Here is a 19,629-nt window from a genome sequence, read left to right as displayed (position 1 = left end):
AATTCTGTCAGGAAAAGTAGCCTGCTAGATGAGACTTGAGTAACTTGTGACTCAAGTTTCTAGAAAAAAAGATACATAATTTAATGGTTTGAGAGCGACTTCTGTGGATCAGACTCGTGCAAATTTAATTGAAACACAGTAGAATATTTCTGAACGTATTCTCTTCACCTAATTATTAAAAGCCTAATTGATCCAAATTCATGCCAATCCACATTTTCAAAAACCTAACCTGACCTAAACCAACTCGATCTGCCCGATTACCATTTCTAGCAACTTGTATCCAATAGTACATAATTATGCTTGATAGATTTTCTACTGGCATCGTCTCTGTGTAAACACACATCAATTATGAATAACAGTACTAACACAATGATGGGGGTTCTTTATGTACTGCAGCTGGAATTCAACATCACAGAATTTCGTTGAGGTTTCTAAATCTAGAAAGGCGCAATCAGATTTCTTCAATGCAACCCTAATTTTGAGCCAGTGGGTAGATTATTGGCTTGACAAGCATGATGCCCATCTGGTGTTTGTTTTAATGTTTGCTTATCTTTCTATATCCTGTACTAGTATCAAGGTTTGTATTTCAGATATGGCTACAATACCAGACAAACATTTATTACTGGTTCCTTAGGAAATCCGTCAAGGTAACTTGCCGTGACCATATGAAACTGGTACAATCTGGCCATTACATTAATTAAGCCTTGATAGAGCACTTAATGTAAAGCAGCACTTAGATTTTTTAATCATTTACTATCTGATTCTGCTGTGGTGTTTATAGCTGGAATCCTGGCTCTTAAAATTGAAAAAAAATTGCTTCAAATTTTGTGCCTCTGCAGCTTCTGGCACATTATCCAGGTTTGCCATCTGATCATATTATATTTCAAAAACTACCAAATGTCACAAAATCTTTTATCACCGCCAACCAAACCAATCTTGTTGTCAATCAAGGATATATTGCTCATGTTAAAATGTTATAAAATTTACTGAATTCTTACTAAAATCATGTTTTTGTATATTCAGATCAACTGACAGAGGAGTACAATGAAGAGTTGATTATAAACAGCCTAAAGAAATCAGGGTTGATTTGTGAATACAGGATTGTTACTTCCCTGTCAAATACTGGGCAACAATGGTTGGTCATTCCTTTATTATAAAAATAATAAAATACTATAAACTGATTATTGAAATGCTAACATTTTTTATCCAGGGATTTCCCAAATGGATGGGCTCCATTACAGCACATGATAGTTGAAGGGTTGGCCAGTGCCCATTGCAAAGAAGCAAGACATTTAGCAGAGAGTATGGCCCTAAATTGGATTAAAACAAACCTTACTGCCTATAAAAAGTCAGGTGCAATCCATGAGAAGTGCAATGTGGAATCATCTGGAGAATTTGGGGGTGGCGGTGAATATAAGCTCCAGGTAAGTGTAATAATTAATCCTTATTTTCTTCTGCTACTTGATATGTCAGGTTTGGGTTAGGTTGACATTCGCTTATTGAAAAATAACATGCCAGTTCTGACCCTATTCACAGGCAGATCAACCGAAAACTGACGCAACATTAGTTTAGTTTTAGGTCAAGTTCAGAAACCAACAATTCTTCATTGCAGAATTTGCTTTTATTTTTATTTTTTCTGACATATTATATTGGATCTTCTTTTTTTTATTAATTTTGTAACTAAATATTGGGCTAACCGGCTAATTGTGAGGTCGACCTTGTATATTAATAAACAACTGAACAAATCCATGCGGGTCCCAAGAAACTCATGAACCCATCAAGCTGGTCTTAACCTTTTCAAGTCAGGTCAATACTTGCCATTCATTTTCAAAATTTCTGTGCTTATACATGATTTTCAATATAGTTTGTAAATTTGACCGCCATATTTAACATAAAAAATCTATATGATTAAACCCCATAGCTTGAAAGTCTGATTTCACCCCTGGTTGCCTGCTCCACAAGTAATCAGTGTGTGCCTGGTATAATTGACCCAGGACTTTTTATTAGTACTTACGGTGTCTGCATTTTTTTTTTTATATACCAAGTAAATTGTGTAATTTTCCTTGCTTAGTCCCTGATAGTTGAAAACTTTTTTTTGGATGCAGACTGGTTTTGGTTGGATGAATGGTGTGATATTGGCAATATTAATTGGAAGAGTTTGGATGTCCTTGTGATAGAAACTAACTTGCCATTTTCAATCAAATATATGTACCCTATTATATACACATACAATGGATAATCCGTTTAAGAAAAGAAAGAGATTAAATTCTTTGGTATGTCTCTATGTATTTGAGGATGTATAATTTCCTTTCAATAATCCATCTTTATTAATTACCGCATTAATGAAAATTCTACAAGCAAGTTTCTGGGAGTGGGTCTACGGTACTAAATCAATATCTTTATTTTTATTGTTCAAATAGTCGATCTAAATCATTCAACCTGGTCTTCCTATGAAAAATTAAAAATATATTTGCAGACTAAATTTTATGTTTTTGAGATAGAAAATAATTACTACTTTTGAATGGTCTAAATTTTTTAGATTAAGGAATTTTCTACCTATATAAACAAATAGTAAAAAAGAATGTAAAATATATTCTACAAATACATTTTCATATAGAGAACATCTATAATTGATTGCTAGGACTTTAATTACGAAAATATTGATTTATATTATATACCAATTTGCGCTATGCATAGTACCATAGTTTCACTCATGTTTTCTGATAAAAAAAACAGTCTCTGTCAGTTTGAGTTTATTTAAAGCTGGATCAAATTTTTTTGGTGCTTATTTGGAATGCAGAGGCCATTATTATTGATCTTTGATATTCATGCAGAAAGATTTTAACGGTTTAGATTCTCCAAAGATTAACTCAATGTTTGAGATATCTCAGGGGATGCGAATTCAGTTATATCGAAACTGGTAAGATAAAAGGTGCTTATATGTTTTACAGCTATAATCCATGGCATCAAAAGTTTGTTAGAAATATCGGTTGCAGCCACAATTTCATGTGTATGCCCAGTAATTTTTGTGTAAGTGCCAATGTCATTGTTCTTTTCATTTACGATACGTGTATCAAACATTTAGATAGTATAGTTTTGACACTACAAACAGTTATAATTAACTTCTTTAATTAAAAATTCTCCGCAAAAATAATTGAATGATGGTAACATAAACATTTTGAAAATTAAAGGGATAGAAGGAAAGCAACAATTAATAAGGGTATCATAACAATTGCGCATACGCCATCAACTAGCTTGGGTTCATCATCAAACTTTTTGTAATCAAGTTTGGCTCAAACCAAACACAGTCCAGCGGCTTCTTCATATCACAAAAGTTCATTTCAGATCTTTTATTTTCCATGCAGTACGATGCACACATCTTGGTTGTACCAGACCAAATTGCTGTGAAGAAAATCTTATTAGACCAACTTTTGTGTGGTGACGGCTTAGCAAAAGAGCTTCTCGGATCAAGCAAAAGTGTCCAACCTGTAAGGTCTTCTACTTCTATCCATTCCATTATCAGTCTGTCGAACTTGAAAACACATATCTCATGATACATGTAGTTGTATTTGAAAACTGATACCACTTCCCCGTCCAACTCTAGCAGAAAACAATCAAAGATGCCCCTAATATAAGATTCATCCTCATCCTCGAAGTAAACTGTGTCTGGGTTATCGACCATCACCCATGTCTTTTTAACTAGATCAAAAACCCCTAGCTCTCCGGTCTCTCCCATGCAATATAGCTGCCCATGGAGAAAAACAGGATTCTTATTGGCAATTAAAAATGGAATTTGGCCATCATAAAGGACAGTCCATTCCTCCTCACCAAAGTGCCATGCATGGATTTGAATAGAAAAATAACTTCTGTCAGTACAAATTCCCATCACAACACAATCTAATGAAGTCGAAACTGATGCAAATGTGATACCATGAAAATCTTCACTAATTACTTCTAGAGCGGGTAGTTTGATTACATGTTGAATCATTGGGTTGACCATGAACATTGCATGATCAGTACCGAGCACAACAACCCAGCCATCTTTGGAACAAAGCATTTGAGTAGGGAAAGCAGATGAAGGCAACTCAACTTTTGTTGTATACTCTTTCCCATTCAAAGGGTCAAGCAACTTGTACGTGCCATTCAACTTTTCCTGGTACATGAGCCATGGCCATGTTTTCGCCATTTGAATTGAATCTGAAGACAAACTCCATGCCTTACATACTGCGAAAAGGCATACGGAGTCAACCAAAGACACATGCGGTAGAAGTAACTCCAACAAATCTATAGGAAGATTATCCCATGGTCTAGAGATATTGCTCGTAATTTTCTCCTCCGTAAGTACCTCGTAATTTCTATACTGTGAAATGATTGATTCAGAAGATAATTAAGCAGTTAAGCATATGCATTATGCAAAAGAAATTATATAGTTGCATATATTTATTTTTGTTATGAATAAGACTAACAAAGTATTATACCTCATTCATAACAATTGTAGGAGATGCGGAAGATTTCGTAATCATCTTTTGTAGCCTATGATGCGTATAATAAGATTAGAACTTATCAAAAGATTAATGACTGTGATGTGATGATAAAATTCTTAGAGCTTTGGAACTTCAAAATATGAAACAGAACATTATTGCTTTAGTACCTTGCATTCATAAATTAAATTCTTAACCAACTTGAAACTAGTTAGATATTCTTACCTTCTAGGCACAAACCAGCAAAATCTGCTCTGATGTCTCATTTGATATATTGATACCAAACTGAAGGTCATTGTATGATCATCCAAACAGAACTTGTAGATCCTTCCAATATCTCGAACGCATTGTGGCACATAATATATACAATTGCATGATACACCAACATCTATTGCACAAATTGATGTGTAACATGTGTCTGATAAGAAAAAGGCACGTTCGCCAATGCTATCAACCATCAACCATTTATCAGAGGAAGTGTCTAAACGGTATATATCCATGTTAATGATTGAGCCAATACCATATGATCTGTACATTCTCACCAGATAAATATGGCCGCATGATTTGACCAAGTGCATACTAACCATGTCGATTCGGGGATATATAGCCAATATTGGTCCCATTATGGTCTTCGAATCTTTCCGGCCTTCGAGCAAAGACAAGACATCAAACACAATAACATGGTCAATGCTATATGCATACAGTTTTCCGTCCAAGATGACACATGTTTTTCCGATAATATGTTGATCATCTTCATCAAGAAGTAATTTAGTCCACTTCTCGTCATGCAGCTGACAACACATGAGAAAGTGTTCCGTTTCATTAGTCTCATGGTCGAATTTGGCTCCAGCAAATATGACGGTACAATCAGAGTGATTGGGAGATGACGAGAAACTAAAAGTAGTAGTCATGATGTTGTACTCCGTTGGCAAGGGTGGAAGGTGAACTTTGGACAGAGAGTTCAGCTCGAGAAAGAAAACTTCTTTGCTTTGTTTGTCCCATAGAAATAGCCATTCATCGATGCAGCCGAAGCATAACTTCTCTTTAATCTGATCTATCTTTGTTTCTTCAACATTTGCTGCCATCGGATCAATAAAAGTTATTGTATCCTTGTTTCCTCCATGACAATGAATAATCCATGGTTGATTGAAGAAGTTAGACGAAATTGAGTCTCCATTTTTACATGCGATCATTTTCTTCAAGGGATAAATAAATACGTAGCTCGCCTTTCTTGATTTTCTGTTAAAAAAAGACAACTTCAACGAAAAAATACTTTTAATAAGATGAATCGATCAGAACAATAATCTTTGAAAAATAATACTATTTTCTGTTCAAAAAAGTCAGCTTTAAATTTTTTCTGGTTTGTTTGAAAAAAAAAATTACAGTACTTTTTTTTGTTCATTGTCTCTTACCAGAAGAACTATTTTACAATAAATTTGTGCATACAGGGCTTGTTAAATAATACCAAGTAAAAGAATAATTTTGATAATTAACGATTAAAAAATCGTAATACCAAAATCCGTCTCTCAATTAAAATTATTTCCTAGTTTTTTTCATTTTTTTTGGAAAAATTGAAACATGAGGTTCATTATATTACTTACCGAGCAATTAAAAAGTCAGCTTGATTCAATATTGAATACAAGGATATATACTGATTCTAACAAATAGAACACATCTAACATTACATTGTTTTATTTTTATTTTTTTTGTTTTATGGCTCTTTTTCATTTTATTAATTTGGCAGGGGCGTAAGGTGGTTGGGACTTCGAAAAAATATTTGGTATTCGGTAGTCCAACTTATCTCAAATTCTCCATAACCTTGAAATTAACCAGGAAGAATTGCATAGTGCTTTAAGCGTAAAAAGTAAAAACAGATTGAAGTAAAGAAATACTAGATCAAAAGAGATATAGTAAGATGAACTAACCAGAACGCTTGATTCCCCTTACTAGATCAAAAGAGATGCTAGATGACAAGGTAGAGGTAAAATTATAGTCTGGAGTTTCAGAGGGCGGAAGAGAATTAATTAGATAATCCTGCAAAATTTTTGAAGAATGGAATATATTGGAAGTTCTTCTAATTAAAGTTAGGACTCCTAACATGGCAGGTTAAAAATAGCGTCCATATATAGATATATTTCTATTTTATAAACCAGACAGAAGAAAAGTTTGGAAAGGAAACAAATTGCTTTTGATAAAAAAAGAAAATATAAAAAGAATATTTACTCAAAATGGGAAAGGGATGGGTGCGACATAGGGGTGTCAATGATACGGGTCGGGTGGAGATATTTTTATACCCGTACCCGTTATGATAACGAAAAAAAATCTTTACTCTTATCCGTATTTTTGAATACGGTACGGGTCGGGTAAACAGATAAAAAAATGCCATTAACATTTCGATTTGTGTTTTCAATAAAATAGTTTTCAAAATAAGAAAAAAAATAATAAATATAACTAATTTGTATTATGAAAATTTAATAAAATACAAAAACTTTATTGTATCATGTATCATCTTCATACAAATATATATCTATATATATAATTTTATTTTTTAAAAATTATCTTATACAAAGACGGGTAAGATAACGAAAAAAAATTATTACCCTTACCCGTACCCGATTACCTAACGAAAAAGAATCTTACCCTTACTCATGTTTTCGGATACGATATGGGTCGGGTAAACGGGTAAAGGGTGCCATTACACCCTAGTGCGACAGAATTGCAATATTTTGAATTAATAATATTTTTTCTTTTTCATTTTCTAATCATGTACATCTACTTTTCCGAAGTTTTATTAATGATAATTAAATAATAATAATAATAAATGGAAAAGAATTTGAGGGAATTCTAAAATAGAAAGGTAACCATCTGGAATGGCGTCCAGCATGAACATTATTCAAGATGGAAGTCTCTGCCAAAAAAAAAAATCAATCAGTGTTGATAGTTTCATCAACATTGACAATTTTCTTAATGAACAATCAGTGTTAATAGTTTCACCAACACCGAAGGTTGATTCAATTCAACTGTCAATGTCGATTTATTACCTAAACCGACGGTTGAACAGTCAACACACCAACACCAACACCAACACCAACACCAACACCAACACCAACACCAACACCAACAGTTGATTCAACTAAACTGTTAGTGTTGCTTACAACCTACAACGACTATTCTCTTATTAATGAATTTTCAGTATTTATAGTTTGGCTTACATTGTCAGTTTATATGCATTGAACCGTCAATGTTGATGTAATCCTACACTATTTTTCTCACTGTCTGCGTGTATTGATGAAAAAAATATGTGGTAAACTGTTTTTTTTTTTTTCTAGGACGAAGTTGTGACAGAAATATAATTAAATGATAAAATGTGGGGAGGCATCTTTCATACTACCTTTCTCTTCCATTGAATCTTACCATCTCTTCCACTCTTCTCATCCATCTCAAGTGAATTCAAGGATCGAAGGATAGACGGACTTGGTAGATTTCGAGAAACTTGCAAAGAAGAACTGAGGCATAGCTTGGAAATTGGTGTACTCTATTTTCTTTGCTATTTACTTACTTTATTTGTATTTGTTTTCTTGTTTTCTATCATGGATGTTATTGATATTGCACTCATGAGAGACTAATCTCCTCTCTAAGAGCTTAAGTTGTAGCATGGACTTGTATTAATTTATTTACTTAAATGTTCTCTTTATAATGATTGTTTTGAATTGACGTTTGGTTTTTGTTTTATATTTGTGAGCCATGCATGATTTGTGTTTTTGAAATCGCGCCTTGCGTAGGTAGTGACAGTACCTCTTGTCTCCAAGGGTGATATGAGATAGATAAGACCAAATTATGTACACGAATAACCTTAGGGATGATAGATTAGATGGAATACTCAATCTACCCCAGACCAATAGAACCAAAGGTTGGATATGGAAAGTTGTGGGAAACCAAATTACGAGTACTTAGAGTATATCGAGTACGGTATATAGTAATGGCAGTAGATGCCTTCAATTAAATAATCCAATTAGATAGTAACAACCCTAATTAGAGGTACATTAATATAAAGTCATGAATCACGAAAGCTAGATGATATGAGGTAGAAATATGCCAACTTAGTTGGAATTTTTCATCAAGACAATAATATAAATTTAGAGAACTCCTAAACTAAATAGATTGACCAAGTGATTGTAGACCAAAAGTCCTTAGACTTCGTTATCTTGATTCACAAACCCCTTTTTGTTTGCATTTAATTTAGTTCTTGTAACAAACCAACTTCTTCTGGTATTGAACCCAAAATTAGTTACTTGCAACCCCCCCCCCCCTTACTTATTTGCATTAGTTTAGTCTTAGTTTAGTTTAAATAGAAATTACAATTGCGTTAGTCTTTGGATCAATACCCAATTTACTACAAAGATAGATTGTGCACTTTCTTCTTTGCGTATTTAGGGTTTTATAAATTTTTAAAGCATAATAGTATACAAAATAGACTAAAAATATCTATACCCAAAATACACATCAATTATAAACCATAATGTCCAGTTAATCTGATCGCTAATGATTGTTAAAAAAAAAATGTAGCTGGATGTTATGGTTCATAACGTCCAGCTACAATGTTTTTTTTTTTTTGCTTCGGTTCTAACTACTGCTGTTGTGAGATTTTTTTTGACGAAAAACAGTGCAGCTGAACGTTATAAAGCATAACGTCCAGCTACATTTTTTTTAACGATCATTAGTGATCAAATTAACTGGACGTTATAGTTTATAACGTCCAACTACAATGCCCTGAACATTATAAACCATAACACCTATATTTCAAAATTTCCTGAAACCTTACCCCATTATCAATATCTTTTTTTGTTTTTCCTATTAATAAAAAAAGGGCCTCAGTTTAGCTATTTAAAAAACTATTTAGTTTTCTGTTCTGTTCTTTTAAACTTTACATTTTTATTGTTGCTTTTGTATGCTCAGATGTTTGAGCCTTTGCATTTGATTTTATTACTGTTACAGTACTCATGTAACTTTACCATTATCAATGGAATCAAACATGGGCTTGACCCATGTTTTTCTCTAAAAATAAAAAAAAGGGCCTCAGTTGACTGCACAATACATTTCTGCGCACAACAGTTCCGCAGTCTAAATCTGTAAAACCAACCGGAGTGGTTTTTCAGGTTTAAACTACATAACTACTTTGGTCTCGTAGTTTAATTAAGTCTGCAGAACCACCTTTGTGTTTTGCAGGTTTAGATTGTGGCTTTCAAGCATATACCTCATGTTAATATCCGCATTTTATTAAATCAAAGTAGCAACAATGTATAGTTATTAAAAATATAGCAAGAGATATTATTTTCTTAACCAAGTTAATATCCGCATCTTGTATATGGAACCCTATTTACAATTTGAATTATATATTTGTCATGTATTTTTTTTTGTTAATATTCATACATTGTCACTTCTAAGAATGAGTATGTTGTGACAACTTCACTTTATTTGTGTGATTCATTTAGTATATATGTTCATATTTAAGAGCTGCTTTGGCTATTTGATGTATGTAAACATAATAACTAATCTCAAATAAAAACAAAAAGTTAAATTTATATAACATAATAATAATAATAGTAGTAGTTGTTGTAATAATAATAATTATTATTATAATAAAATATTAGAGAAAATCAACAAACCATACTCTCAATTACATAATTAAGATATTCGATAACAAGAAAAAGTAAGAGACAAATAATATTTTTATTACATTTTCTAGATTAACGATTTCAAAATATTATTTATACTTTCAGCTAAAAATACTTAATATAAAACCTTTAGTGCCAATAACTTCGGAGGTTTGTTTGTTATTTTTTTTTTTTTCATATTTGACATTTGATTATTTAATACAAAAGGTATTCTCATGTTTATGTCATAAAAATATAATGACAATAAAAGATCACCCAAATTACCATATAGTAGTTGATTTTTTTTTTCTCATTCCCATGTTTTCAAAAATAAATAATGATAACCAAATACCAAAACAGTCATGCGCACCTTTTATCACGTGTACTTCTACTTTATTGAACAGTGGGTTTGATTAATTAATTTACAAAAAATAGAATTAGTTTTCAATAGTGAAAGATAGTTGTAAATAATTTGAATTTTAAATTATTTATTAGGATTCGATAGCTTGGTTTGGCAAGTGTCGGAGCACTTATTACATGATCGTCAGAGCAAAGCTATTGATTTAATTACATCATCTCAGGTTTATATTGTTATATTATATTTCAAAGAAAAGAATTTATTTTGAGATAGTTATTTCTAGAGAGATTAAAAGATCATTACAAACGAGTTTAACATTTACTTATTCAATTATATGTAGAAGTTGTTCATCTTTTTGAGCTTTTGCTAAATCTCAAACATGCCATAAGGTATTTCTCTTTAATAACTTGCAAAAAACATTGCAATATTAGGATAATTGAAAGATTTATTTTCATTTGTTTATTTATTCATTTTGTCTCCCTCTTGTTTTTTTTTTTTTTGTGAGAAAGGAGGTTGGGGGATTTAGAAGTTTTCGGACAAAATTTATATGTATTTTTGTGAAATTTCAAATTTTCAAATGTTCTTATATAAAGCATTGAAAATTTGACACATCTCCTTAAAAGATGTCTATATGTTTTTACTGACTTAATTTTTCATTCCTCATATACAAAGAAATACGAGGAAGTAGTTTTAATATCTTAAAGAATTAGAAGGGAAAAAAAAAAACAAAGCGATGTTTCTATTCTATTTTTTTGAAATTAGAAAATATCGGACTGCTTTCCTTATCTCATTTGATCTATTCTCTCAATTTTCATAACAACGACAATAGAACCACCCTTTCATTTAGAATGCCGAATTGAGAGTCTCGTTCTTATAAATTCAACAAGTCAAGTGAGACTCATTTAAGAAATAGAATTGAAAGTGTTGCATCAGTTGCATGTGGGAGACGATAGAATAATTGATTGGACTAGCCTTGATTGATGATTTGAGCATTGATATAGAAGTACAGTATCCCCTACAGAGCTTGCCACCTCTTAATTGTTTACTAGTAACATGACATTCGCAGTGGATTAACTGAGAAAATTTGGATCTCATGGTTTGTATGTACGACTTGGGCAATTTTGAAACAACGTAACGAAAGAATTTTCAGAGGATCCTATCTTCCTCTAGAGATTCTAGTAAACAGGGTTATTAATGAGTGTAAACTTTGGTTGAGATTCTGTTAACTATCAATATTTTTTCATTACTGGTAAATTACTGGTAAAGTGTAGTTTAATGAGTGTGAAGTGCAGGGCATACTTGCTGCTCTATGTTCTTGTAAGATGTACATTGTATGAGTGCCTTTGTGCATTTTGTTTAATGCAACAACACCTGATAGCTTCTGTCATGAAATTTAAAAAAAATAAATAAATAGGAAATTCAAAAATGAGACCAATAGTGACAATATTGTAGTTGAATAATTTTTTGTTGTTGGTTATTATGTAAAAACATAAAACTTGTTCTGAGATGTTTTACTGTGCACAATTGTTTTAGGGGCATTGATTAAGTTTTGAAGGGTAGAATTTCGTGTTTAGGATCATTAGAATGCCAAAATGAACAAAAAACATGGATGTGTGCGTTGAGGCACATGTTTTGGTGCTCGTGGAGACTTTTTAGAAATATATCTTTCTTATAATTTTACTTCTAGTTGTAGAATGTACTGCTTAGACTATCATTATTGAATTGGGCTCTCAATTTTTTCTCCAAAAAAGAAAAATACAAATTTGGTTTACCATTCAGCATATGTTCTTTCATCTGCGTGATTTTTGTTTGTTTAATTTTTTTTTAACATGGCGATGACAATGATCTGCGTATTCACCTTTTTTGTGTTTTAAAAAAAATTGGCCTCAAGCCGACCAGTTTGTATGTCAGAAATCTCATTATTACAGAGATTAATGCAAATCAAAATAACATAGGCTACGAGTACCTACCACCCAATACAACTGGTACCGAGACACAAAATCATGCTCAAACCACAGGCATACTAATAAATTGATGCTCTACAAGAAGATAGAGACCCAAATGGCACTGGTTCTCGCCAACTTTGTACCATAAGTCACATGCATAACAGTAACGGGTTACGAGTAAATAATTACCCCCCTCCATAGATTTTGAATTTTTTTTTATAAACTATAATTAAAAAAAAAATTTACGAAACCAACATGATTACTTTTTTTTTTTTTTACAAAAATCATAAGAACTGAAATGTCATTTCAGTCCGTCATTTTTTTTCGGGATTGAAATAGCATTTCAGTCCCTAATGATTTCACAGTTTTTCAAAAAATATGGTGTAGTCGTTGGTGTAATACCTTGGACCGAGGTGCCATTTCAGTCCATTGTTTATTTACCTAGAATTGAGTTAGCATTTCGGTCCCATGTAATTTTTATTTTTGTTTCTGTGCCTCTGTTTCATCTTGGAACTATTCATATTTTGGTCAGGAACTGCTTTCTGCATAACTATTTTTGTTTTTGCGCCTCTGTTTCAGCCAGGAACTACTTTCTGCATAACTATTTTTTGTTTTTGAGCCTCTGTTTTGGCCAGGATTTGCTTTCTGCATAACTATTTTTGTTTCTGCCGTCGAGTCATTTCTTGAGTGCAGAGACAGAGGGTTTTTAAGTACACTAAATGATAAAACAACTACACTAAATAAGCTAAATAACAAAACATATACAAAATACACTAGTCTTCAAACAAAACATAAACAAAACAAAACATACACTAAAGAGAGGCCGTTGTCTGGGCAAAGAAAAAAAATAACACGGGACCAAATTGGCATTTTAGTCCGGAGACATTTGTGGATTTTCTGTGGCTGCTGGTCTGGAAAGCTGTGAAATCATTAGAGACTGAAATGTCATTTTAGTAAAAAAAAAATGGCGAACTGAAATGACATTTCAATTCTCATGGTTTTTATAAAAAATAATAATCATGTTTCATAAAAAAAAATTTGTAGATTTTGCGTCAGATCCTTTTCCATTGAGTTAGGTAGCTGGAAAGGATCACTGACTTAAATAGTATTTGCTTCATGTTTAATAATTAAGCTGCTATTTATTTACTCTATTATCTCGCATTTAATGAATTATTTTTATTCAAACAACTTTTATACTATTTAAAAAGGGTTCTACAAATGTCATACTGATCCCATAAATGTAGGGTGAATATATATCTATGAGATATGATTATCATTTAGCATAAAAGTTGTGCATAATTAATTCGTGAAAATCCATATATCATTAAGTAATAGAAAAAAAAAATGGTTTGTCTCATTGTACAGAATAATTCAGCGTCAATTCCAACCTTGCAAGTTGTGCCCCCGTTTCACCGTATCAGTATACAATAACAAACACCGGTCCAATTAAAAAAAGGGCAAACACTGGTACTGGTGTGACTTGTAATTCTAAGACGGTCTAGACTAAAATCTAAAACAAATCTGATCCAAGTTTGAAAAGGACAAGTCTATCTTATCCCTCCAACGACTTTTTGTCAGAATCACATAAATATAAAATAACAAAATGCATTCAATTTCTAACCCAACATACAAGAATTCATATATAACATAATTACGTGAAGTTGACTTTTCATATACATGTTTACAATTTTGAATTGTTGAAAATACCATGCCAAGAATGAAATTATCAAATTAATCTAAGTTAGACCCGAATATGTTACATGTGCATGACAGGCACAAACCTGTGAAACCAACCAACCACTTTGGTTCCGCAATTTAAACATAGAGAACCATCTTTTTGATTTCACATATTTAGATTATGGAGGTGGTAAAAATAGAATTAACAAAAACAAACTGATTATTTTTTTTAAAAGATAGTATAAAATAAATTCGGATGTGTTGATGATTAAAAAGAATGTTATTATCTTTTATTGATTTCTTTTTTGAGTAAACAAAAGGGGTCAAGCCTCTATTTTCATTTACCGCGATTGGTTACATCTTTTATTAATTTCATTACAGTGAAGACGGGTTCCACCTTATATTGGTGTGACTGGATTAACTTTTTTTGTTTTGTTTTAAACATATAACTCATGTTAATATTGGCATTTTATTAAATCAAAGTAGCAACATTATATATAGTTATTACAAATTTTGCAAGGAATATATATTATTTTCACCAATTTCATATCCGCATCTTGTATATGGAACAGTAGAACACTATTGTTCGCTTCTCAGAGTGTGCTTACAAAGTTTCAGGTACAACAAGTTGTACCAGTTTAAACATTGAATTTACTCTCGTCTAAGGTTGCAAGTGCACAACCCTATCCGTGTAGTATATTAAGGTATCGATCCTCAGGGACGGTTTAATTCGATTCTAAATTTCTAATTTCGGGTGTCAATTCAATTAACAGTAAATAAAAGCAATTAAAAGTTTTGGTTTTGAACAATGATAAAAGACGCTCCCAGGGTTTCAGGTTTCATCCCAAACTTTGCCTTCTCTGGACCTATCATGCGACTCGCATCATCTCTGATGAGACCCGTATGATGCGACTCGCATCATCTCTGATGCGGGTCGCATGGCCCTCGAGCAGAGCTGACATGTGTTCATATCTAAGTCGATTTCTTGTGCGAGGCTTCAACCTGTAGCTCTCACCTACTGGTATCTAACCTAAATTGATTGTCTGGTTTGCTATAAGTATCCACAACCTTTCGATAATGGAAAGTTCACCTCTCGGCTACTATTGATCATAAATCTACTTCAAATACTCAATCACAATTGCAAGAAACATCAAGGTCAAATTACTAGAAGAGATGCTATAGACATCTAACAGTAGACAAACAAGAATCAATCAAGCAATCAAAATCAAGCAATCAACGAATACTCAAACAAAGAATCACACAAGTTCAAACTTAGATCGAATCAACATGCAACTCAAAGACAAAGTTATGAGACTACATCCTAACCCTAGGAACTAAAGATCTACTCAGTCATGATGAAACAAAGCATAAAAGAGAGATAGAATAAGCAGATCATGATGAAGCTCGAAGATCCAAGGTGGATTGGAGATGATCTTGCAATCTTCTCTTCTTCTCCTCTTCTTCAAGCAAGCTCTAATCTCCTTCTTCTCTCTTGATCTCTGCTCTCTAAGTGTTCTGGAATGTAAAGGGGGAAAAAGCTCTCGAAATTCTGGCATAGGACCTCCTTATATAGGCAACAGAGCTGACTTTGGCCTTGTCAGGTTTAATTTGAACTGGGCGGCAACAGTTGATGCGACTCGCATCAGATGGTCTTCAAGAGAGAGCAGTGAGGGTCGCATCGCAGGTCGCTTTGGGCTTGGATGCGACTCGCATCAGAGCTTCCTGAAGTCTGCCTTTTGCCTGATTTCACCTGATTCCTGCAAAGTGGGAACCAAAACATAGCAGTACCACATTCTAGGGATATTCAATGTAAAAGGTGCTATTTGTTAGTTCAAAATATCATTTTCTGTATGGAAACAAGTCAATATAATAGGTCTAATAATGTGACATCAACTATGCTATTTACAATTTGAGTTATTTGTTATGTATATTTTGTTAATATTTCGTACATTGTCACTTCTAAAAATGAGTATTTTGTGACAACTTCACTTTATTTGTGTGATGTATTTCGTATATATATATCTTCATATTTAATAGCTGCTTTGGCTATGTGATGTATGTAAATATAATAACTAATCTCAAATAAAATCAACAAGTTAAATTTATATTACATAATAATAATAATAATAATTATTATTATTATTATATAATAAAATATTAGAGAAAATCAATAAACCATACTCTCAATTATATAGTTAAGATACTAGATAGAAGAAAAGGTAAAAGACAAATTAGTTGTTTTCTTTTAGTTACTAATTAAATTTTTTTGTGACTACATTTTCTGGATGAACGATTTCAAATAACTATTTATACTTTCTGCTAAAATAATTTAAAAAAATATCTCTAGTGCCAATAACTTTGTAGATTTGTTTATTAATTTATTCCTTTGTCATATTTTGCATTCGATTATTTAATACAAAAGATATTGTCATGTTTATTTCATAAAAAGATAACAATAACAAAGATCATCCAAATTACCATATAGCAATTTAAACTTTTTTGCACATTCCCCATGACTTTAAAAATAAATAATAATAACCAAATGCCAAAACAGTTCTGTGCACCTTTTATCACATGTCCTACTTTATTTAATAGTGGATTAAAATAGAACTAGTCTTCAATAGTGAAAGATAATTGTAAAAGAATTTGAATTTTAAATTGTTTATTACGATTTGGTAGCTTGGGTTGGCAAGAATCGGAGCAATTATTGCATGGTCGTCGGAGCAAAGCTATTGATTTATTCAGTCTCAGATGTACATTGTTATATTATAACATCAAAAGAAAGTATTCATTTGGTGACAACTATTTCGAAAGAGATTAAAAGATCATTAGAAACGAGTTTGACCTTTATTTGGTTAATTCTATCCAGAAGTTGTCCATCTCTTTAATCTTTTGCTAAATTTCGAACATGTGATAAGGTATTTCTATTTAATAACTTGCAAAAAATATTACACTATTAGGATAATTGAAAGATTTATTTTCACTTTTTTTTTGTCTCCCGTTTGTTTTTTTGTGAGAAAAGAGATTAGATGATTTTGAAAGTTTTCGAATAAAATTTATATGTACTTATGTAAAAGTTCAAATTTTCAATTGTTCTATGTGAAGAATTTAAAATTTGACACATCTCTTCTCTTTTAATATCTCAAAAGATGTTTAGATGTTTTTACTAACTTGGTTCTCATTCCTCATATACAAAGAATTATACAAGTTAGTTTTAATAGCTCAAAGAATTAGAATAAAAAAAACAAAAACAAAGCGGTGTTTCTATTTTATTTTTTGAAATTGCAATACTACAAAATATTGGATTGTTCATTCATCTCATTTGATTTTCTCTCTCAATTTTCAGAACAACGACATAGAAGTAATGAACCACCCTTTCATTTAGAATTATGTAATGAACCACCCTTTCATTTAGAATGTTGAATTAAGAGTCTTGTTCTTAAGAGATACAAGTAATAAAATCGACAAGTCAAATAAGTCTCATTTAATAAATGCAATAAAGTGTTGCATCAGTTGCATTTGGGAGACAATTAAATGTTTGATTGGATCTAGCCTTAATTGATGATTTGGGCGGCGATATTAAAAGTACAATATCCGCTACAGAGCTTGCCACCTCTCAACTATTTACCAGTTTATTTATCAGTAATGGGACATTCATAATTGGGATCAATGGTGTCATTACTGGAAGTTGAATAATTTTTAATTGTTGCTTATGTAAAAACATGAGAGATCATAAATTGTGGTTGATCTATAAAACTTGTTCTGAGATGTTTTAGTCTGCACAATTGTTTTAGGAGACATTGATTAAGTTTTGAAAGGTAGGATTTTGTGTTTAGAAGCACCATAATGCCAAAATGGAATATATATATAGAGGTTGGCTAAGATCAAAGTGGTAGTTCCTGAGCTTTGGTGCTACCAATTCGTTTTTCAATTTTCAAAGTACAAAATGTCGATCCGAACGGTTCAAATTGATCTCCATATTAAATTGTGCTTGGAGACCAAATTTTACATTTTTCTGAATTTTTTTACTATTTATTAAGCCACTTTGAAAATCGCTGATCCAACGGTGGCTTAACAAAACAATAAAAAAATTCAGAAAAATTGTAAAATTTGGTCTCCAACCACAATTTAATATGGAGATCAATTTGAACGGTTCGGATCGACATTTTGTACTTTGAAAATTGAAAAACGAATTGGTAACACCAAAGCTTAGGAACTACCATTTTGATCTTAGCCTACCTATATATATATATGGGTGTGTGTGTTGAGGCACATGTTTTGGTGCTCGTGGGAGGGTTTTAGAAAGGAGTTTACAATTTTACTTCTAGTTGTAGGATGAACTGCTTAGACTGTGATTAATTAATTGGGCTATCAGACTTTTCTCCAAAAAAAATACAAATATTGTTTACCATCCAGTCTGTTTTCATTTGCACGACTTTTGTTTTTTCAATTTTGTTTTTTTTTTAACATGGCAATGACGATGATCTGCGTATTCACTTTTTTTGTGCTTTTAAAAAAAGTGGCCTCAAGCCGACCAGTTTATTTGTCAGAAACTCCATTATTACATAATTTAGTGCCAATCAAAATAACAGAGGCTACTAGTACCTACCACTCAATACAACTGGAAACGTCGTACCGAGACACAAAATTATGCTCAAACCGTAGTCCGTAGACATACTAAACTGATACTCTAAAAAGCAACACATGAATGGTACTGATTCCCGCCAACTCGGTACCAGAAACCACATAAATGATACTCTCAGAGGATACAGACCCAAATGGCACTGGTTCTCGCCAACTTGGTGCCAGAAACCACATGATTAACAGTAACAGGTTACAGGTTACAGGTTCATTTGAACTTAGAAATGTGACCAAGTTCATTAACCTATAATATTAAAGTAATTATAGTAATCATACTATAATAATGTTGAATTTTTTTTTCCTGAGGCTCTTAAGCAATTTTTTGTAAAATAGTATCTCAAAACACTGATTTTGAAAAATTCTAAAAAAATAGTAAAAAATTTCAAAAAAAATATAAAATTTGGTCTCCAAGCACAATTTAATATAGATATCAACTTGAACGGTTCGGATCGACGTTTTGAACTTTGAAACTAGAGATATGAGCGCAAATGAAAACACTTATTTTAATTTGCAAAGTATGGTAGCCTTACTATATATATACATATCTATATGAGATGAGCTATGGTGAGTTGCGAAGTAAAGCAACTATTTTATTTTACACTCATATTTTGCGATTTTAAAGTTCAAAACGTCGATCCGAACCGCTTAATATGATCTTCATATTGAAATGTGCTTGGAGACCAAATTTTACATTTTTTTGAATTTTTTTACTATTTATTAAGCTACTTTGAAAATCGCTGATCCGGTGGTTCAGAAATTTTTACTGTTTTACTGTTCATCCAAATTTTCAGATTTTCAAAGTGGCTTAATAAATAGTAAAAAATTCAAAAAAAAATGTAAAATTTAGTTTCCAAGCACATTTCAATATAGAG

At 32.0% G+C, this 19,629-nt stretch overlaps 1 long non-coding RNA gene across 1 annotated transcript; it reads left to right on the top strand.

The window, feature by feature from the left end:
- Nucleotides 1–200: 200 nt before the first annotated feature.
- Nucleotides 201–2,264, top strand: LOC144575894 (uncharacterized). The gene is made up of 4 exons (XR_013518550.1): nt 201–858; nt 1,024–1,135; nt 1,211–1,424; nt 2,106–2,264. It is a non-coding gene; the product is annotated as an uncharacterized LOC144575894 (long non-coding RNA).
- Nucleotides 2,265–19,629: the final 17,365 nt, after the last annotated feature.

Source organism: Carex rostrata, chromosome 24, assembly GCF_964058835.1.
Source record: "Carex rostrata chromosome 24, lpCarRost1.2, whole genome shotgun sequence".
Classification (NCBI taxonomy): domain Eukaryota; kingdom Viridiplantae; phylum Streptophyta; class Magnoliopsida; order Poales; family Cyperaceae; genus Carex; species Carex rostrata.
This window is presented reverse-complemented; position numbering and strand designations above follow the sequence as displayed.